Source organism: Nipponia nippon, unplaced genomic scaffold, assembly GCF_047370975.1.
Source record: "Nipponia nippon isolate SJK-2023a ecotype South Korea unplaced genomic scaffold, ASM4737097v1 scaffold_21, whole genome shotgun sequence".
NCBI lineage: Eukaryota > Metazoa > Chordata > Aves > Pelecaniformes > Threskiornithidae > Nipponia > Nipponia nippon.
Genome location: NW_028262338.1, coordinates 7,608,647 through 7,632,627, shown reverse-complemented (window position 1 = coordinate 7,632,627; position 23,981 = coordinate 7,608,647). Strand labels below are relative to the sequence as shown.

The 23,981-nt window shown below is 39.4% G+C and overlaps 1 long non-coding RNA gene across 2 annotated transcripts in view; it reads right to left on the bottom strand.

The window, feature by feature from the left end:
- The window catches only part of LOC148055543 (uncharacterized), a 276,819-nt gene that overhangs the window by 29,973 nt on the left and 222,865 nt on the right, over window positions 1-23,981 (bottom strand). For both annotated transcript variants that reach the window (XR_015705312.1, XR_015705313.1), the window contains exon 11: window positions 21,318-21,497. This is a non-coding gene — a long non-coding RNA (uncharacterized LOC148055543). The remainder of the gene's footprint in view (window positions 1-21,317; window positions 21,498-23,981) is intronic.

Here is a 23,981-nt window from a genome sequence, read left to right as displayed (position 1 = left end):
ACATCTGCTAGGTTAGATGCCTCAATGCCAGCAACTTTAATGCAACCTGAAACACGATATTACAGCCAGAAGTCATCAAAACTTAGAATCAAATAGACTGGTACAAACTGCGTTTTAAAATTAAAAAGAACAGTTCCTGAGGACAAGAACAGAATTATAGCCAACTTTTCCATCTGTATAAGAAGCTAAAGCTCTAAGTAGACAACAAAAGAGCAATAACAACACGAGATTGCCATCTGGCCCTCCTTATTTATAAATTAGGAGGCATAACAGGATGGACAGCCAACAAGGAGCCATCGGTGATAGGAGCCATAGGCTGATCAGAAGATAAAAATTAAAAGCATTGCTACAGAAGCCTATATAAGCTATACAAGTTCAACTTATTCCTTTTTTTAATGTATCTGCAGTGTGCTTTGAATGAAACATTCCTCTGAATAAAGACAGACATCAGAACAGTAACACTACAGGCAACTGTGTGTTCCCTTCCTCCCCAGTAACACGCCTTGGGAAGTTTAATCACAATTCTTTGAGACTGAAAGAAGTGGAGCAGTACAGGACTACACTCGGAGGCATACTGTTGGGTATACAGCCAAAGTATCCCATTTCTACCTACTGCAGGCTCCTGGGGAAAGACCACAGGGCTGCAGCAGCAGACATCCACAAAGACTGCTTTGAGTTAGCACAGAAATAACCACCTTACCGAAATTAAGAAATGGAGAAAAGAGTATTTCTTCTGTCTTTTAAAGATGCAAAATGAAACCCCTCTTTTCCCCATTTGGATTAGCTAATACAATACAACCGTATTTTGTATACACACTTACATTCTAACAGCTTGGAATAGGTTCACCTCCTCTAGACGTACACAACAGAAAACACTCATATCTCAACTGGGGTGGGGAACATTCGGCATCAGGGTGTACCGAAGCATTCTGCAGTAACACCTGGTAAAATTACTCCGAATTTCTTAAGTATTTTCTCCTAAGTTTAACTCTGAACACCCACATAAATGGCTGTCTGCATAAATGGCTGGCTGGACGATACATGGGACTAGCCTTACTGTTTGCTTCAAGAATTTTGCAGCTGCGGATCCAAAGTTTCTTGCATCTCACATTGTCACAGAATTCCTGTTAAAGTATTGTTATGCAGAAATGACTTGAATTTAGCTCTAGGAATACCTTTTTCTTTCTTGCTATTGGAACTACCCATCCCCGTAGTGCTGAGCAGTACAGATACAGGCTTTACTTAGGAACCTCGCAATCCGGTATCCACTTGGCCAAATACTCAACATCGTAACATACATAGATTGCTTTAATTAAAGACACGCATCCTACCAGCTGAACAGAGTGGGTAAATACCTACTACTCTCCAGCGAGGAACTCTGAGCTTTGGCCCTGGAGGAGAGTTAGCAGCATTAACCCAAACCCTCTGCTCCCATTAAGCCTTTGCGAGACACCTTTGCTACCCCTCTGTTCTTCCATAGCTCCTTCTTGACCTTACGGCACTCCTACTGCCTCTCCACTGGATATTATGCTTGGCTCAACAACTAAATTCATTCACCTGCTTCAGCCATACAATCTTTTTATGCATATACTACTCTTCTGTAGCCTCGCAGCAAAATAAATTCACGTGCCAGAAGCCCCACACCTGCACCAGAGGCAGTACCGTCTCTTTAGCGCTCTGCTTATGTCCCTTCCTCAACTTCAGGCCCCTTTTATCTGCATGAAAGCAATTATTCGCTTTCACCCAAACCTCTCTCCAGCCCTTTGCTCCTTTCTTTTCTCGTTTAAGTCTGATGGGATTTAGGCAAAACATTCTTTTCATCTCCCATCCGAGCAGGCTACTTGAATGACAGACTTCTTGTATAGCCATTCTCACAGCACCTGGACAAACATCACCATCTCTTCTCTATCTTATCACAAGTGTTCAGGCATCATCTGCTACTCACAAAGCCTTGCCAAAGCAGAAGGAATTATTAGTACAGATTCTTTCATCAGTAGTAACAGCCATTAAAGCAAATTTTCACAATTTAAGATAAGTGCTTTTATTGGTCATCCTTTTGTGAAATGATTCTGGTTTCCAAAACAACTGGATTTTAATATAGCCAGTTTTGAACTATCTTTGGGAATCCTTATACTGCAACCACAGATGAAGATCTCTGTGGACGTCTCTGGCTTGTTTCACTCAGCTGCCGTGTTTTCGAGGGGATGCTGCAGGATGGGATTTATTCTTTCCGTCTCCCAAAGTCTGCACTACCTTAACGTGTTCATTAACATCCACACCTTTATAACATAAGAATTCCATTAAAGGGAGGTTTTACATAATAAGTTTTAAAAATTTAATTTTTTAGCTGCATATGAACTTCCAGATAAAAATAAAAGAATATCAAGCAGGACAAATTATGTTCAGTCTACTTATAAAATATTCTGGTTTCTTCACTCTTGTAATAGGAGAGAAGACATACAGGAAAATGAAAATGCTGATACTGTCCATCTTAATGTTCAAAGTCTCAGACAAAAGCACTGTTTATCATCAAAGACGACAGCTTTGGATACAAGCACTTTGAAACAGAAATGACCTAACAGTACGTGTGCTTCTTAGCATGCTAATTGCTCCAGCTCTGAGTAGTGACACACTTCTGCCTAGCTGTTCTGCTTGCACAGTGCATACACTCCGTAGTTAAAACCCCCAAAAACATCAGAAAGAGAATTCTAATTATATGTTTCATTAACTTTCAGAAAAATAGTATGCATTACTGACTTTCAGGTGCCATAATAAATGCTGCTGGGTGCCTTTTCTTCCCCCTGTACTAATTTATTCTCTTTCAGTAAGTCCCCCTCCAGCTGGAGGAAAAAAACGTTTAGGAAAGAGTGGAAGGCAGCTATATTTATTTTAGACAATTGCTGCAGAACTGCAAGTGGATAGTCCGTATCTGTTTGTAAAACAACTCTACTCACTTAATATGAACAAACTTTATCTGAATGTCAGAACATCTGCAAAGGAGATGTTGTTCGAAACAGCTTTTCAAAGTCCAAGGAAAAATACAGGATTTATTTTTTTTCGTAATGCTTTTTTAAAGACTCCTCGCAGTTGGCAGTTTGTCCATTAATATCTACCTCTTGATAATGCACTGATTCCATTTCAATTCACTTTTAAAATTCTTCCAAGGAGTTATATGTATATATTTTTGGAACATATTGCAGAAATTTAGTATATGAACAACTAGAAAAGTAGATTTACTTTTTTCAGCCACATAAACTCAGATAGTCCAAGCCAGAAAATTTTGCTCCCTACTGCCTCTACCTGAGAAGTATTAAGCATCAGGAAAATGGAGCTCTTTTTGCAGGCATCCATTAAGGACAGCCTCAGGTTCTCCTCTCTCTTCCACATGCCTTCTTCCTTCCCCTAAATAACTTTATGATAATTTTGTTCCTGGCTCCTATTTTTGACTTGATGAAGCTGGCTTTCTAATCAGGAAAGGTAAACTTAAAAGTCAAGTGCAATCAGGGGTTATTAGGCAAGAAGTGATTATGATCAGTATTTAAAGATAACAACTCATGCCATACTAGTATAAAAAGCAAACACCCTTTAAACTTAAATGAATTTCACTATCTTCCTTTGTTTTGATTTACCACACAAATAACCAAAAAAAATGGGTTGATATGCTCCTATCTTGTCCTAATCTCACGACTTCTGATATTGTAATTTATTTTGACAACCTGCACAGAAGGGAAAGACTGGCCAGAACTAGAAACCTAACTACCCCATCATTTGCCACGTTTCAGATCAAGCATGTAAGCACTTTGGCTGATGCAAAGTGAAGAAAGCACTCTTGACATTATATATGCACACTGCCTCTGCTCTGCCAATACTGGCTGCCAGCTCTGCAACAGGACATATGCAGCAGCAGATGACAGTAAATGAACATCAGGGAAAAGGGCTTTGGTTTTGTAAGAAATTCAGAGAAAGACTTACTCGGACAAGCTTGCAAAATATTGTGTGTATAATATGTTCTGAAGCATCTCTCCATTACATGTGGGAACAGAACAACAAAGGCAGATATGATGTCTTCTTCTGCACCCAGATCTTTAAATTTCATTCAAATCCATTTAGTTTTGATTGTTTTTCTAACTATGATCAGGAAGTTATGGGATATGAATCTGTGGGAACTGTGCTTTCAGTATCTTTAGCCCTCTTTTCACCCTAGAGACTGGACACTAATTATTTTTAAGCCTTTCCCATAATACACTACAGGATTTTAGCCGTAAGAGAATGTAAATATGTCATGGGATATGTACTTTAGATGCACAGATGGCTCCTCAAGGAAAACCTGGACCTCACAAGACCTGGAAGTACAAGTTTTGTCAGGTGCTTCCAGGAAGCTTACAGAAAGCAATGAAATGAAATGCTTATATGATTATATTTTCCAGTGAAATAGAGAATTCCACTGAAATGGAAGCATTCCATAGAAGTTCACCTGCAAACCAAAAAAAATCCCATATAAAAACATCTCAATAGAGGAAGAGGCTTCCCTGAAACATTTTCACATTATCATTACTTAGAAATTGCTTAAAGCCTCTGTTTAAAAAGTCACAAAGAACGAGCTCCACCACTGGGACATCAATAAAAGTAAAAGATGAGAAAAGTTTGCCTGTTGCAGGGCTTTGGGAAGTCACATTGCTTTCAGACAAATTGTGTTAAATTGCGCGACAGAGTTCAATTCCCATCTTCTCCATAGGTGCTGACTGCATATGAACTTGTGACAAACAAGTTGACAAAATGACAGCATTTTGGGGTATTTAAAGAATGATTTGTATGTCCTTCCAGCTCCTCCAGTATTCAATTTAGTAGCTCCAACTCCCTGGACAAAGCACCGAGATTGCCCAGACATTGTATTGTGACAGGTGACAGAAGTGGATTGTTTATGTGCTGCATGAACAATGTATATGGTCTTACAAATGCAGAAAGAACGGTCTGATTAGATATAGCTTTATACCGTACAAACAGGAATTTCTCGTTTTCTTGTTCTTCCCCTTCTCTTCTAGGAGAAGACTCGCAGCAAGGTCGCGTGCATGGATGCCTTCTGCTGCCGGCCATGGCACGGCTGGCGGCAGCCCCGCACCGACCAGCCCCACATACGGCTCAGTAAAGCCCCCGCCTTCGGTGCCACCAAGGCTCTCGCTGCTCCCAGCAGCACTGGGGCATCAGCGGGCAGCTCTGCAACATGGGAATACAAGGACACCTGCCCACAAGGAGCTCTTCCCAACTGAGAAGAGAGCAAGCTGCGGAATCTTTCTTACATGCATAGAGATGAAAGTTTAATTTGCATTTGTGAATGCAAGTGCTCAGACACAAAGGGTTGCCTCCATGCCCTACCGCCGGGAACTGAGAAGTTCGATTATTCGGCATTTCTACATTTACTTCTGATATGTTTCTATTAAGTATACTTTTCATAAAACCCCCACAAAGATACAATTAATTAGAATTTGTTTTCAGAATGAGTTATTATTCTAAGTGGTAATGTGTAGTAAAAAATGTAAAGATACCGAAGATTTACCAGTACATTAACAGAGATTGCTCATTGGTTTGTATCGTAGCAGCAATACCTATTTGCAACTTAAGCAACATAGGCTCCGTAAAAACTGCAGAAGTCCAAACTTTCTACTTGGAACAAATAAAATAAAATGAAACAATTTGTTAAATGCCTTCTTTGCATACATAATAATTAAATCTAAAGTTTAAAGAACTTTCCTGGTCTATTTCTGAATCAGTTTGCATGCCTCAGGATGATAAGTATCTGTCATGAGTTTCCAAAATGTCAGGCCAAACCCAGGATCTTTGAAAATGATTTTTTAATTGTCTTTTAAAGTTTCAGATGCTCATGTTAAAATATTCTACCTAGAGAAATTATGAAAAAATGAATGGAAGAATACTGAGCATTATTTCCAGTATAGTTATACTTTACACCTGTATTATACTAGACAGATAATTAACAACCAATGTCATCTGAAGACAGTGCTAAAAACTTACATTAATGTATAATTTTGAAACTGAGTAATGGCATTTGTTATGGGCCCTTTGGGGAATTAGCATGTGAAGTTCATCCTCCCCATTTCAATTACAGATGTAACACAAGCAAAGGAAGCCAAATCAGTATTCTCAGAAGTCCATTTCATGTACGCCAATGCCGGATTTTTCAAATAATAATCTATGCATAGCAAGGAATACTTGGGTTTTGGTTGGGTTTGTTTGGGTTTTTTTAAATCTAGTCTTTTGCCACACAAATTTACATGGATTAACATTTATTTAAAAGAATCTTATATTCTCATTCCATGTTTGCCTCATTTTTTCAAATCTTTCTCTTCCCTATTCATTTCAGTACTTCTGCAACATATCCATTTCCTTCAGTCACTGAGGCATCTTGCAAAGTGAGGAATATAAATCACCTTGGTGCCATTTGCATTTTATGCCGTTACTATATATTGGTGATATTGGAATCTATGATGCTGCCTTATACTCAGTGACTTCTTTTCTATGTGGTCATAAGACAATATAAAGTAAAGGCAAATGGCTCCGTGGCAAAAACAGAGACTCAAGGATTTAATTCTGCCAAAAATCTGGATATAAGCAGAAAAGATGAAGCACTGATCTTTGTGGTCTGCATCAATTTTAGCAGCACAAGGAGGTAAAGGCAAGATTCATGGGTGGTCTGTCTAATGTCTTGAAAGGACCTCAGGATTTTACTTAACACAATTTAAATTAATAACCTTCCTATCAAGGCCTTTCCTTGTAGCTGTCCTGTCCTCAGAGGAGATTGTACCCATGATTTTAACAGGGTCCGAGAAGTAGCCTCCCACTGGCATTGAAGCAGCAAGATGTTGGCGTTGCTGCCTTGGTGTCTAAGCCTCGCCAGACAAATTAGCAGCAGCATCCCACAACGAACGGCTGCATTTTAAGATTTCTGTGACTGAGAGCCCTAAGTGCACGTACTCAGTCTCATCCAGCTCAACTTTACTCACTGGAAGGAAGTAACGGCAATTTCTCTGCATTACCGCAATGTACTCGGTGCCACTGCCATTGTGGCTTCTGTCCCTGCAGCAGAAGGGGCTCGTTGTTACAGACCTTTACACCATTTCCTCTCTGGAAGAAGAATCGGTGGTTAAATACCTTGCAATGTCACGTCTCCTTTCATTTGGCAAGTGTATACACAATGACACCAGATACTAATGCATCTTTTTAGTTCGCTGTTACTATCAGCAGTTACCTACAGTAAACTCAATTCATTTTTCGTATTAATCTTGGCCAAAATCTAATAGATTGCGACCTAGAAAACAGCAGCTTCCACAACTTCCCAGAAGGAATACATGAACTACTTGTAAGTCATTAATTTGTAGCCCTCCAATGTTCAAGGCTGTCAGACTAATGTGATTTTAAACCAATTAGGATTTGTTTATTTGTTCATTCATTCCAATAATAACAATAACCTGAGCATAGTAAGAACTGACATTAAAATATCAGCTTTCAATTGAAAGAGGAGGACTGCCGATTTCTATGCCTCACATACCGTTTCCCAGCAGCTGCAGCATATGGATTAAGTTAAGTGACAAGAGTTAATATTTAACACAACTGGCAAGCTGTGACTGATGCAACTGATTGGCAGTGAACTGTACCTACACCTGTAGCCTATTTTTTAACCTGTCTTCTACTCAATCTTTCTCTGTTGGCTTGTTTCATTTATCTGCTGATACCTTGTTTTCTATATCATACTTTTGGTCCAAAGTTGTCATTAATTGTATGTTCTATGTTCTAGGCCAAGAGAACACCTACAGACATGTAATACAACAATGTAATAGATAAATTACAGCCACGTATTTATATTCACATTCACTTCTGGACTGGTTTGTGATTCCTTAAAGAGACACAGATGAAGTGACTGGGATTTCCACAGCAGTTTCCAACATTTACCTCCTAGTGCAATTTCGTACAGACCTTGCCTGAAGACCAAATGGGCCCAGTGATCTCTACATGGGATAAGTGGGTTTTACATCCAGAAGAATGGCAAATTCTGCTGCTTCTGTTGTTACATTTCAGTGCTGGCGCTTGCTTAGCTGATGCATCTAAAATACAGTATCAACAAGCCCACAGCTACTGAGAATTCTCTTTCCTGCGTGTTTTAAATATCAGTGGGGTAGGCTGTATCTTTAAGCACAATCTTCAGTGAGTACTGGGTAAATGATGTATCGTTCAGGAGCAGAGATGAGTGGAACTGTGATGCTGTCTGTGCACTAATTATTTTTCTGGATATTGTTAGCAAGCACTACAAGCAAAGTAAATTACATCCCATGCAAAGTGCACACTAAGCATTTCCATGAAACAGGGAATTCCTACAACTGTGTATCATGAGTCCTACAACATCGCAAGTAATATGCAGTACAGCCTCTCACTTACTACATGCTAACTTCACCAGCTAGACTGATGAACTTGATAAAATACGTGAATTTTTATTCACTTCCCTCCTCTGTGCTGTTTTAGAGCCTGTAGCAACCTTGAATTGGCTTGAAAAGTCACCTAACTTCTTCCACTGCTTCTCCCCACAAAGTGTTGCAGCCAAGCATAATACTTCATTTGTACTCAAAACCTAATGAAAAAAATTACTTAGAATGTAGATGCGACATTTCTTTTAAACGCTATCATAACAAGCCAGATGATACATTTACCTGCTGCTCATGCATGGCAACAGTGAATTAGGATAAGATACAGATTTGTTAATGTGCATTTAATTGCCATGGGACTGAAGATGTCTTGGTTTTTATGCTGTAATATTTCTAAGAGTGCAGCCATTAAATGCAAATAAGTACAAAAGAAGTCTTGAAAGATAGAGCAGGAAAAATGATGCATGTTTTATGTTCTTATTGAATTTCAATATTATTTGAGGCCTGACCCTTTCTCTGTCTGGCTCCATGGCCGAGATGCTATTTGGCTGATTAATTTTCAGCCCGATTGTTTCCCGAGAACTGCTGTTCAGCAGCTTCTCCCACTTGCTGAGTAGTCATCCAGAGCTGTCCCCAGGCTCTCCACTCCACACTGTCTTTGAGCCATTTTCTACACATGGGATTTCTCTAAGACACAGAGAGACATATTTCACATTAAAAAAAAAAAAAAAAGGCAAAAAAAAAAAAAGACACCTTCTTGAACACTCAGGGCAACCCTATGCCCACTGGAACATTTATGGCAATTTAACGATAATGCCTAATCTTCATTAGGATAAGTGCTTGACCCTTGTCCTGCTGTTTTAGAGGGGGACCAGCTGAGATTAAAAGGAGTTCAATAGCTTGACAAAGGCACCTAGCAACTCCTGTGCCTTCCAGTCACCTGCTCAGGGGCACTCTGTGTAAACAGTTCTGCCCATTAATCAAAGCTAGTTTTCACCTTGGGTTCTGAAGGAAGAGAAAGGAAACAAAAGCAGGTTTAATCTCAACGTTTTTCATCCTGTCTTTCCGAGGAAGGAGCGCTTCCCTGACCAGCTGAGCTGCCACAACGAAGGCGGCACTCTCAAAATCGTTCTTAATTAATGAGCGCGTGAATTGAGGGATGACTTCAAGGCTGAGACTCACTACTGAAGCAGTGACTGACTGTAAACCAACAGGACTAGTTCCTCAGGTGCTATAAAATCACAGTAGCACCATCTGCCACTCTGAGTCCTTGTGGAATTGAATCGCCTGGCTGAAAAAGGGAAAACTGCACTCTCCTGTCCACCACTCAATTGCTAAAACCTCAAGTTTCTCGTAATAACCTTAGAAAGAACGCATTACATTTTTAATCTCCCATTCCTCGGCTGTCTTGAGAACATTTCTCTAAACTGTAAATGTAGTGACATTTCCTAGTTGGCTTACCCTTAAGAGTATTTTATTCTTCTCAAAAATACACTGAGACGAATACACTGGAGAAAACTGATAATCTAGCATCAGCAAAATCATGACAGCTGGAATCATTGATGGGAAATGCCTCAGAGCATGAGGTAAAAAAGCATTCATTTTTCTTCTCACATTAGGCAAAACCTCTTCAATGGTATCAAATAGGAATAAAATCTTAGAACCCCTCACTGCCAGGCAGGAAGGATGACCAGTGTTACAAGTTCTTGGACTTCATTACAGCAGATCCTGACTGCAACAGCCAAAGCTTTTGTAAGGACGCCCCGTTCGTATCTTAGACTTTTGACAGTGACAGATTAAAATCATGGTCATGCAAAGATCTGCTCACAGAATCAAACATCTGCCCAGTTAGTCACAACTATCATGACAGTTTCCTCTTAATCCTCTCTCTGCAGAAGAAACACAAGCATATTTGAGCCCCCATTCTGAACAAGAACATAATTCCATTCTTAGAAAAGCCCTTCAACAACCTCTTTCACTTGGCTATTTTCAAACTTATTTAGCCATTATCAATGCACGGTTACTAGAATCTACTTGACATTTCTGAAAGGTGCTTTTTTTCCTCCAAATTAATACCAGAATGGCAGTTGATAGCACTTTTTCTTAGACAAACTTTGAGATACAAGGCTCTGGAATATAAAACTGACTGTGCTATTAAATGTGTTAATAAATAATAAATAAGACGTTATGTCTGGAGTTGCATGACTTGCTCCACGAGTTGCTCCTTACCGTAGTCAAAGTAAAATAAATAATATTCTATGGTTCTGTGCAAATGAAAAAGGTAATATGATTTTATTTATCATTAATAAATCCACTAACACTGTCACGTTCAGGCAAAGAATGTTCACGCTCTAGATCGTAATTCCTGTTCTTAGAAAGGTAGTATCTGTTCTACAAAGAGAAATGTATTGAAACTTAGCGGCCATACTTGCAATATAATGTCTGTCGCCTTTAAAGGTGACAGAATATATACACGTATACAAGATGTATATTATGTATTATATCTTTTAGATGTATGTATATACAATATATACAGGTATAAAGGAAGACAGAATATATATGTATGTATCTTGCAAGATTCTTCAGTTAGTTCACCCTTTCTCATTATTGTAGCTGGTTCAGTGCTAGATGAAGTATGACAAGACTTCCCTTCCAACCATATGCCTTAACATTTCATGCTTTTTTACCATGGCTTCATCGCTCTCTAGTGGTTTAAATTCTTTGGGTGACAGAATGCTTCCAGATCAGATCATGTCTGAATACAGACCTCACTGAATTAAAGTGTTATCTTTTGTTGGTATGAGTGTTGCATTCTTCTACTCTTTCATGGCACTAGGTCCTCAGCTAATATTAACTCTCAGCTGGCAACACTTACTCGGTCTTCAGTTTACCTACCTGCCATTCCCTCAACTGTTCTTTCCTTTAACTCAGCAACACAGACTGCTTCTGTCAAATATATTCTGACAAATATTCTCAGCGCTTTACAGTGCGAATATAACCTGAAGGTCTGTCTTCTCTCTCAAAGCAAGTCAATGTTACGCTAGTATCATCTTAGAAGCAGAGAGGGGAGATTCCCCCAAAACATCATTAGTGCTACCAGCAAAGGTCATTCTAATCTTGACCAAAAGAAAAAGTGGCACTTTTGCTCCTCATGCCTTCACAGCCCCACTAGGGGAGGTACAGAAAGCAAGCTGTCAGAATCGCATACTGAGACCAAGCTTCCAAAAGCACTCAAAGGAACAATAGAAGCCTGCAAGATGCTGAGCACTTTTGAGAATCTGGACCCTAATCACTGTTATTGAAGCTTCAAATGGTGCCAATCAGCAAGAAACATCAGGCTAGCCAGCATACTGTAATGGAAGCAATTCAGATGCAGCCTGTAAGGTGTCATCTTCAAATAGTACAGGTATTGAACAAAAAGCAGTCCCTTAATCTGGGACACAGACATACCTGACTAAAATTAAAAGGTATTTAAACCACACAGCCTTTTCTTCCCATTTTAAATGGATTTCTTTATATTAATCTGATGTAAGGGAGAAATGGTGTTTTAATACCATATCAATGTCATAGGCTTCAGGCACAAAATTAAACACATTTATCTCTTTTGGGTAATTACTGACCCACAAGAGGAGCCTGATTTTATCCCTGAGCATTACTTGTTAATTGTTTATCTGGACACAGTAAGAAGTTTCAGCTCAAAACAGTATGTCAGCACTGCCTGCCTAAGTCTAGGGATACCATTTGAGAGCCTCGTAAGCCAGCAACCATCATGTGTCCTTGCAGGTCAGCACCTGTACACTTCACAGCCTATATACATAAAAGCACCTCAGCTCTTCCTGCTATAAGATAATGGTCAAGAACAGAAGTCAGTTGGGGCTGAACAGCCAGAAAGGAAAGAGGATAAATCACAAGAACACTGATCCTTTTGCTTGTGAGAAATCTATTTTGATTTACTTTCACTTCTTGCTTTGCTTGGAGTGCAAGAGCTTTGTCTATACATTACTTTTTTTGCCCTATATACATTTATGTATCTTAGCGAGATGAGGGAGGTCTTAAAACCATTCTGAAGGACAGTTGTTAAAGCAGAGCATCCTCCTCCCATGTAATGAAGAAATGCAATAAGCAAAATTAGAATATGTTTTAGACTTTAAAATACCAAGAGTAAAAGATGATACAACCAGAATTTTTTTACTTTTGCTCATTAAAAAAGGTAAATTAGTCATGCTTTCTTGTCACACTTCTGCAAAGCATCTTTAACAGCTAAACTGGATGACTGGGTTTTCTCTGCCATGTAGAGTGAATACTCAAGTGACACAGAACCATGCCCGAACTGCATACATCATGCTTGAACTCTCATAGATAGTGGATAAACAGAAAAAGGAAAAGTTACTTGCACAGCTCATAAAATTTAGAGCAGCTTCAAGCTGAGGGACCACACCTACATAATGCAGCCAGAGTAATGAAGGGCAAGTGTCTTTGCCTTCCCTTCTGCCCACTGCAGTTTGGCTGAGAATGTAGCTGTGCTGACCCACTAAATGTGACCCACTAAGTGATCTTACCCACTAACCGCAAGGAGTCACACTACGTGTGTATGGGTGTCTGTACGTATGTCCACACACAGCATCTTGGAAAAGGACACAAAAAGACTTTACCTCTTGAACTAGCACACCAATAAGCAATTTAACTGAAAAATTTGTAAAGGAAAATCTACACATCAAAGTATCCTTCCTTTGAGCTCAAACCTCAGCTTTGTGCTTCATTCCAAACTAGAGAAAAATCATATTGCCATAGCCTAAAAATTCCTCCTTAAGAGTCATCAACTACTCTGGAAACTGTTCAAGGGCCTACAAACGAAGTTGAGGGAATAACGATTTAGTTCAAATAAATCACAGGTTGGCTTTGGTTCAGAAACTAGCACATGAAATTCAAATATGTCATACAGAAAGGCAGACTAATTGATTCAAATTGGTTATGGTAGCATACCAGCTGTGTGTAAAAGAACCACTACCCCAATTACAGAAAGCCAGAAACCTTGTTCGGACAGGCACAGCATTTATGAAAGAATGAGGTTTGCAGTCTGTTGCCTGTAGGAAAGAAGTGTGCCTTCAGATCCTCCTTTTTCAATTACTAGCTTTTAAACTGTTACAGGACCCTTGCATTTATATAATAATATAAATTCTTGATGAAATCTTCAAAGAACTGGGGTCATCTTTTTTGTGAAGAAACAGATAATTGCTTAAATTTTGTTTATAGAGTGCCTGGCAGAGCACAGCATCTGTCTCAGATGGGCCTTCTAGGCATTAATGCCATACAAGTACTTTAGGCTACCATATGTGTCTGCCTCTCTGCAGGCTCTGGTGTTCTCTTTGGTTAACGTAACTCTATAGAACAGTATTATTTTATCTAAAAAATTTGGAGTTAATGGCACAAAATCATTATCTTATGGTTTCATTTTGTTGCTGTTCACTTTCACAGTGGCTTAATTACCACGTTATTTATAGCCTTTTCAGAGTCTAATTATATTGCATTAGACATCCTGAGATATTTGTGGATGGGTATTTTCCACACAAAAACTTTGTGCTTATTCTTATTATTACCCTAGCAGCTATGCAGTTCCAGAACACCAACCAAGAATAATTAAGTAGGCACAATATTGCTGAAATCTCCGCTGGTTTGCTTTGTCTATCGTCACTGACATTTCTATAACCAGCAAAAGACCTGTTAAAGAAATCTGTGACTAATGCTGAAAAAATCCAGTCTAATGAGACCTCCTGGGAAACCACCTCTCCTTATGTGATCAAAGGAGGAACTTTAGTTCCTCTGTTCAGATGGGAAGGGTAACAGGCTGCCTAAATGTATACAGTAGCTAGCTATGCTAATCTGATAAGCAGCCCAATAGCTTTAAATTACTTCATTTGACTTCACACTGAAATATAAGTCTAGTCCATAAGGCTTACAGTAGGCTCTGCATCTACAAAGCACAATTCTGTTGTCAACTATTTAGAAGAATTTACTTCCTTCTTGCTTGACTAGTAATTGCCTTTTATTCTCTATGACCTATTAAATCCTGGTAAGCTCAACAAACCATATGCGACTTGATAACTGCAGCCTGTATTTACCAATCTGATGATTACCTGTTCGTTCACAAGAATATAATGGCATCAAAATTCATAGAGATGGCTCAGAAAAGCAAAGCGCCAATAACAATGCTGAGATTAGATGAACTCTCCATCCTATGTAATTTCAGGCTCTGAGAGTCTTTATGGATTCCTTATATATGAGACAGAGAGAGAGACAGAAAAATAAAGATCCTGCTTTGACTTGTCCTCTGGAAAAGTGTCTCTATCCATTGAATACCAAAGATGTATAGGCAACTGTGCTTCTAAATTACATATGCAAATTGGCTGCCCGTGATGCCCCGTAAGATTCCTTGTTATCCATCCTAACCTTTCCTGTCGTGGGGGGCGAGAGGGATCAAATCAGTTCTTGCCCTAAGAACTTAACAGAAGAGCCCAAGTTCCAGAAAAATCCACTATCTACTTTCCTTTATGTCCTGATCTGCTCAACTCGTACCATTTATACGGCCTCTTGCTGCCCTCCTTGGTTGGAGCTGACTGTAGCTGCTGCAATCTTTGAAGGGCCCTTGCCAAACAGGTGTAGACATTTGTCTAAACTATAACCCAAAAGCATTTAACCTCCAAAGGACAAGGAAAAGAGGCCACTAATGGAGATCCAGAGAGTTTTTTGGTGCAAGTCAACCCTTGCATCAAAAGTCAGGAAAGGAAATGTTCATCAAAGAATCCAAACAATAGCACACACTGTATTTTCTTTTCCTCTCCTTCTCATTGTACTTGCCCATTTCTCTTTTTTTCCTGGAAGACTAAACATCTTCCATTTTTGCATCTTCCATATTTTCCTACTCTTAATTTGTTTTTTAATTAAGTTATTGCTGGGCAGAGAGTCTTCAACCTCAGGCAGTTTTGACCAAGCTCCAATTACATTTTAATTTAAAATGTGAAAGAAAACAAACTACTTCATGCAGGATGCTTCTGCCTGATAATTTGGAAAATGTATATTTTACTGGAGAATTCATCTTCATTAGCATATTCTAAATAAGGTTGTACAATAAGACCTCCCACTTAATATGGCATTGCAGGGAAAATTGAAAGACTCCTACTGTTTTTTACTAACACGTTTCAAGACTTTTAGTATTATTCTAATGTTAAAATCCTCAGATGTGAAAATAATGCTCAATCACAAAGAAAAAAATGCAGCAAATTTCACAAAAAAACAGAGCTTAAATGGCTTAAGTTGAGTGTAGGTAGAAAAAGAATGAGTTCCTCAGGGCCATATATTATTGTGAAGGAAATAAAGCTGAACAAGTCAAACAGAGTGGGAGATGTCAAGAGGCAAGCTAGAAGCTTTCAAATGCCAGGCTACAGCACGGAGTGAGTGACAGCTCTTGCAACTCTAAAAGGGACCTGACGTGCCCGGAATCGACAAGGACTCTTGGTACAGGAATGAATCTCTCGGGTGTATTTTTTTTTTTTTTTAAATCTTTCCTTTTCCTGAATGTTAAAGATATGGTTCTTTCTAGAGTCTGGAAGTCGCTAGAATACAAACAGCACAAAAACTACACAAAAGACAAGAATAAAATAGAAAACATAGTCATGGAACAGATAGGAGTATTACCTCGGGTATTTGTTTTCTCTGAACTAATATCAATTCTGGATTTGTTGATCATAATACATGCTGGGAAGACATGAAAAGCATCTAAATATTCTAAACTCAGCCATCCTCAAAAGTGAGGACCATTTCAGGATGTTTATTTTATTTCTTTCCCCTTTTCTTTAAAATACACAGAAAGGAAAAAAGAGGCAAATTTGTTTTGCTGCAGCTATTACTATTCTCATCTAGTGGAGACCTGAACCACCACCATTCCCTTCATGCCAATGAATCTTGACAGCTCCAATATAAAAAGCTGCTCCAAGGAAATTACTATATACTCTTTCTTTTCTGTCGAATGTGATATTCTTATGAGAACTTTCTGAAATCTAGCACTAACCTGGTAAAGCTGCTAGGAAGCAGAGTGGAACGCAGGCTTAACCTGCCCCCCCCCCGGGATTTAGTGCTGGTTCAGATATTGAGTAAGCATGCAACAGTGAGAAGAAGGGGAGATGGTGGGGAGTTGGACACCTGCTCCTAGGTCAGGAACTGAGCTCACTGCTTCTCAGCCGTTAGAGGACAAGCACGTTCTGCGCCAAGGCAGATGCCAGCTGCTTCCCTCAGTCTCCTCCTCTGCCTAAAAGTCAGTGATTCTTACTCCCGGAGCATCTTGGTGGCATCCAGGATTTGCTGTTCCCAATCGTAAAATCTATCCATGCTACTGAATAGTCACAAGCATTTGAGCTTTAGCTACCTCAGAAGTGCTTTTTGATGTTTCCGCGGGTATGCAATCACAGACACTTTCAGCAGACAACAGTCTCTGCTTTTCTGCCACCCTCCCTCCCTCTTCATGCCATTCTGTTTTCATTCTGAGTCCTTTCTGCATCAGGACTGCCAGCCTGCTGGAGTGGGACTAGCAGGTTTAGAGAGGAGGCTACACTGACAGGTCTGCGTAGCTAGCACGGTCACTGTGGTAGCTCTCATCACTACACGTAAATTACTAAGCAAAGCCCAGACCCTAAAGTCTTCAACCATCTCATTCATCACAGAATCCTTTAGGTTGGACAGGACCCTCTCGAGATCATCTAGATCAATCCCCAAATCTTCTTTCATCATTTCCCGCTTAGTGCTGTAGCTCATTGACTTTGGGTGTTCCCACATAAAGGGAGGCCCTGCCACCTCCGGCCCACCTAAGCAGCCACCAAACTGGGACCACTGACAAGATCTGGACTGTTCTTTACCAACGCCACAAGGCTGGAGAACGTTCCTTTCACTGATCTCTGCTCTATTCAACATTACTGCCAATATGTTATTTACAATCTTATTTTAGGTTTGAATATTTCAATGTGCTACAAAATTTCATTTTTTTAGCCTTAAAAAAAAGATTTTAACTTTAGACTTCTAGGCTTTTAGGTCACTGATGTTTCTTCTAAGTGGCAGTTCATGTAGGATTATTATGCATTTACTGAAATGGTCTGCTGCAGTGCTTTCCCAAAAAGTTAGTAATGTATCTCCTCAACGTTAATTCATCTTAACAAAGTTTCTTTTCTTCAGGATCACTGTGTAATTTTAAATGAGCTCATGCCATCAGTTTCTATTCCAATACGTGAGGAAGGTCACTCTATGGTAATGTACTATTTATATGGCAATCTACTCAAGAAATGTAGCTGCTTTTGTCCATTTTCTCAGCTAACAAAAAATTCATAGAAAACTGAATGAGTGTTTTATTACTTACTTGAATATGAACTATTTTTAAAGAGTATAATCAGAACTGATTATTCTCATTAGTTGGGAAATTGTAACTTGCAACCTTTTGTCTTCTGTTTGACTTGTTGAAAAGATTGATAATAAAATGCTGAGGATTAATATTACTGCATATTTATATGGTCTCTGATATTCTGAGAAAATTACCTTTTCTGACATTTAAGATAGTTTGGGTAATGCTATACTATAATACGTGTTACTAGTCCAGACCATTATTTGTACTGCTTCCAATCTTCATTAAAAAATATTTATCAGTAAACAGGTATCTAGCAAAAAGCTATACAATTCCTACTAACTTAACGTGCAGGTATGAAGAGCTACCACTGTGGCACCATGACATCTTGTTCAGGATCAGAAAAGGGATACACAACACATAAAGAATATTTTCACGTAGGTAAAGTAAAGAAGTCACTGGAAAAAAAAAGGTATAGTAGTGGTGAAAGTACCTCATAAACAAACTTGATCAAGTCAAGACATACTTAAACTCCAACGGAAGCCCAAAATAGCCAAATCTGTCTTCTGTTACAGAGACTACAGGATGAAATTCTACCAAAATCTAGATCTGAAGGAAAATAGGAAGGTATCTCACACTAAGCCGTTACTGCCTTGATAAACAAGAGATCCACAGCACGCTCAGCACACTGAAAGTCATCAGGTGCGAGATCCAGACTGGTAGAAATGATGCTGTAGCTTAAGTTCTGTTTGATAAACTCACAATTTTACCTTTACTTCTTCCTTACTCCTCAAAATACCACTTGACTATTGCTACTGGACATCAGTATGGTAAATGGACCACATCTGGCACCAGGGAGAGGGTTCAGTGAAAACTTGGGTACTAATTCTAACACTTTGCAAACAATCTAGAACTATGTAATATGTGAATAAAAGTTTGTGAAAAATTCACACAAAATCAGATCTGTGTGAAAACTTCAGATTCAGATTCAAATTCAAATTAATTATCCTCCATGCAGTGGAAGACTGACTGTTGACCGCGAAACCGCTGCATGTGTGCACTGGAGGTAGAATAAGTCAAAATAAGAGGCAGTCAGTGCAGCGAAGCAGGAGGGGCGCTGGAAGGTTCCGAGTAAACTTTCAGGTCACAGAATGACACGCCAGATATGCCTGCAGTTTTCAAAAATGAGAATACAAGTTGTTTGGACTCTCACAGAAGGTCACTTTGTTGACATCAGTAGTCTGTCAGTGCTCTATTTCATTGCAGTGAGAGTTAACTTACTCCGACTCTAGTACAGATACTTCGGGTCTAATTTTCCACTTATAGCCACAACTTTTATAAACTTATACTATGTGTTATCTGAGAGAAAGTCAGTGTTGTTTATTATTATTATTATTATTATTATTATTATTATTATTATTATTACTACTACTACTACTACTACTATTATTACTATTACTATTATTATTATCTGCAGAGAAATAGCCAGGATTTTAAATTTCCTATTAGTCCTATCGCCCTTGCTGATCATATCTGTTGGGTGTTTAATGCAGCATCAGTGACAAATAAACACGTTACCTGAGATGACGCGGTTAAACATGGCTTTCGATTTTATATGTATAAGGAACGTGTTGTTGGATAACAAATAATGCTTCAGGTCTAAACTCCAGTTTTGTCTAGCAAAGTTTTGGGATTCGTTTTGAATCAAGACGGGATGAAGCTGCAGCTGTGCTGTTTTCTTTTGACCTTAAATATAAAGGTCAAAAATTCAAACCAAAAATTCACACCTTCAAAACTGGGTGTGAACATGGATGGCAGCGAATCTTGTATGTGCACTCCAGAAAAAGATTAAAAAGTGACTAATGCTCCCTTATACATCACCCCGTTATACTGCCTAGTCCCTGCTTGCATTAAGTTTCTTTCCATGTTGGAAAACTATAAAATCAAGTTTTGTTTGTCAGTAGGCCGAACTTTAAACCATAATAACTGGTGTCTCTATGCCATCTTAATAATGATTTGTATCAGTATTACCAAAATCAGAATTCAGTTTTGTGTCTGTGCTACCCAGGGACACCGGGGCCCCTTTCTGAAGGTCTCAGAGCCTTGAAGCCATGCTACTACACTCCAGACGTAGGGCTCAGAGCGGGATCAAAGCTCGGAGATGTAGGAAGCGTCACAACCCAAACATTGCTTCTATTCTGAAGATGGTGCTCAGCTGTGCTGCCCGAGAGATTTTTCAACAGTCTTCCCTGAGAAACTGAGCAAAACGGAACGGGTTCTTTACTACCACTGTTTATTTTGTCTTTATACCTAAATAGCTCTGCTAATACTTGAGGAATTACTCCAGACTTGGAATTAACGAGATACATTATCGCTGCACCTTGCCAGCCAAGATAACTTAAAACGCACTAGCTCAGGTTCCAGGAGCAGTCGAACTGTGATAGCATGGAACTCCACAGGGACTAATTTATCACACTTCTTAACAGATTACATTAACCCAAACAAACCACCAGGCTTCCAGCATCTCGCTGGCTTCCAATACCCATGTCAAGCTGTTCAGATAGCACTGCCTCAGCAGCTGCAATGCAGACGTAACCTGAGAGTGCCGATTCCTAAAATTTCATTTATTATACATAGTCAGCAGATCTAAATATTAGCTGAATTACAGATAAAAGGTAATATTTATTATAAGCTTACCATGAAGCCAACTTTTAAAAGGAGACTCAAACCCCTTGAAGCCTTTCACATTAACTTAGCTGGGTTTAAAAAATTTACTCCTAACTGAAAAGACAGTAAGTATGAGAGATTAATGCTTGTACATGAATGTATTAACCAATGACTGGTCATTAAATCATCAACAACAGGTTGAAACACTGAATTGATTTATAAAGCTAGAGGATTTATGGTTGTTTATAACATTTGCTGAAGATATACCCAGTAAATATAAAGGATTAAAGATGCTTCTGAAATTACCTGAGGCATACTGCTGATTTAGAAGAGAAAATTAGAATGTAGTTTTCAATAAGTTTAGTAATCAAGGTTGATATTAATATGATATATATAAGTACGTGTAAGAAAAGGACTGACAATGATAATTATTACCATTGAAGATTATTTTGATTAAATGATGCTTAAGTAATTAAACATGATTATTTGAAACCTTTCCTATTTCCAACCTTAGCATGTTTGATTAAAATGTCACATAGAAATAACAAGGTCCTGTATTAAATAAACCATGATTTCAATATTAAAACCAAATTTCGTCTCCAGAATGAAGAATAAGGAGAAGATTATTTCATTTTTTTCCATTCTTATGTGTTGAATTAATTAAAGCTGATTGTTTTCTTTGAACGAACTTTGAACATTCCATGTTAGTCAGAGTATGAGTAGTACAAGAGAAGAAGTGGCCTGTCCATGGCCACAGCTCCTGGGGAACCCAGGCTGGGGTGGACAAGGAGAGCCCAAGCCCTGTCCTCACTTCCCCCTCTCCTCTCTACTCCACTTACCCCATTCCCGGTGGGACTCCTTGCTTCCCGACAGGCAGCCGTGTGGGTACTTTGTTCTCACTCACCACCCTTTTTCATATCCGGGACCTTCTGCTTCATGGTGGACACAACGCAGGTCAACGGTAAGTGCTCCCAAAATCCGTGGCTCCAGCAGCACCTGGGCGCCTCCTGCAGATGCCTCTGGGGAAGTGGGATGAGGTGAGTTTGCAGCCCCAGCAAAGGCTGTTGATCTCCACAGCTCCCTTAGGGCCAGGAGACGGAGGGCCGACATCCATCCCCCCACCCTCTGCACTCACTTCGCCAGCGTGCCTCCCAGCCTAGGGCCTGCCCCTGCCCCGCAGCCCTTGCTGTACCCACTGTGATGCCACCACCTCCCACCCGCTGCCTGCCGTGACATGGCCACCGCCCAACTGCTGCTCATTGTGACATGGCCACCACTGTCCTTCCTGCTGACCTTCAACATCTGCTCAGGGCATAAAGCGTGCATGCTGCGGGATAAGCACGAGGCGCGTGCATCCGCGCGGGGTTGTACCGAGCCAGCAGGGGCTGCTCCTTGAGCAGGAGAAGTGCGTGTTGGGAAGGGTGCTGTGGTGCCTTGAGCCTTACATTCCGACAGCACCGAACTGGTACTGGGGCAGCGGGGATAGAAACTGCTATTTGTATGGTCCAGCAGCAGGCTGCTGCCTCTCCGGAGCAAAGGAGAGGAGGCCGAAGACATGGCAAGGCGTTTTCATTGCCTTCCTACATTTAGACATCTAAATTTAGTTGCATGCATGGTACCGAAAGATACCCATCCCATGAGGGATTCATGTGCTTTGTGCTCTAGTGGTCATGATTCATCTGAACTATTTTAGAGCTCTGCATCAGGATGGGATGAATCCAGACCTAGAAATGCTGGTTTTCTTTTGTAGTTTAGCACTAGAGATGAGCCTTTATTTTGACAAATAGAGCACTTCATCTTGCAACTTAAAATTATATGGATGAATGTTGAATAGCTTATTGCATTATACATATCCTGTAGAAACTCCTGAAGACATAAAGACTGCCAAATTGCAGTCACTTGCAGACACTTGTCATTGATAGGACAGACAGAAAGAAATCTGTTTGACATATTTGGTCTAAACGTATCAAAATTGGGAAAAAAAAACAAACCACCTTTTTCTTCATTGAATTTTCAGGTGTGAAATTAATCAAAACCAGTTCTATTGGGCAAATCTTCCCCCCCCCCCCCCAACTGATCAGCATTCTGTCCCTTCACTTTCTTTCTCTCTCAGTCATCAAAATTTTCCTGAGCAGCTCTAAGGGACTAGGAAAGAGAATAGCAGAGTCTGGTTATTGTTTAAATTAATACCTTAGAATATTAAAAGCTCCACTTTGAACAAAAGACTAAGATTCCAGTTGTAAAAGAACAAATTTACCGCCATATGGAAGGGCAAGCTGAAGGCTTACCAGTACATCCGAGAGAGTTTCAGCTAGAGTAATTACATAACTATAGTAGCTATTATAAAGGGAAAAACACCTGTAAATGAATGCAAATAAATATAAGTAACCGGTCCAATGCTTGCAAATGGGGAAAAATGTAGAACTGATAATCCAGATCTTTTTTAAGCTAAAAATAATTTTTAAATCTTAAAAATTATATTAAGATAGTATATATAGTACAGACATACCTAGAGGAAGTTAGAGGTAACACTGAAAAAACAAACTTGGAGCTAAGACGACCATGCAGAAGAATCTGCAGGGATGCAATGCTCAGGCTACAACGGTGCCATTGTAAGAGTGAGCTCCCCCTTTTCCAGGTTCCTGACTCTGACGGGCCACAGTACTGAAAATTAAGAGGAGGTTGTGCTCACAACATTTGGCGTTCTTCCAGAGTAACCTTTAGAGTTTTTGAAATGAGCACAATCATTTTTGTATGCGTTTATTCATTTTTCATATGCCCAGTCTGTCTTCCATTCTGCATTTAAACATATTACACTTGCACTTTTAATGGATATCCAAGATTTTAATGGAATTTCAGTGAACTGCACTTTGTATTTCCTTCAAAAAGGAATGATTCATTAGAAGCTGAAGCCAGTCTCCTTTTTTGTTCTGGCTAGTGAGAAGACAGCCTGGAGGTATATTGTATTAATTCCTAATATAAATGAAGTTAGATGACTGTAGAGCAAAATGATTATTTATGCTGAATAAGAAAACAGGCATAGTAGAAAAAATGTGAAAGGGAAGGCGACAGAACAGAAAATATGTTTCTGCAAACTAGGGAATGAGATAGAGGGTAGAAAGTTGTAGAAAGAAATGTAATCAAACTATAAACACTGTTTTCTTTCAGATACCATAAGCAGAATAGGATTTCATACCACATTAATCAGAGCTTTAGAAATACAACAGAAAAAAACCAAACATGCAAGTGAATGATGACTTCAATAGACTGACAAATGAAACAATCAGAACTTTTTAGGTACGTTCTTTAATTTGCTGACTCCAGTCACAGTCACTGCAGCAGCTGATATCCCTCCTTAGAAAAAATATAAATGATTTTTTAAAAAATACATTTCAGAGTGTATTTCTTCAGCTTTTTGGTAGAGCAGACTTCACAACAGAGATGCGTGCATACCATGGTAGATCAGCATGCAGAACTTTAATTACAGCTATGTCAATTTTAGG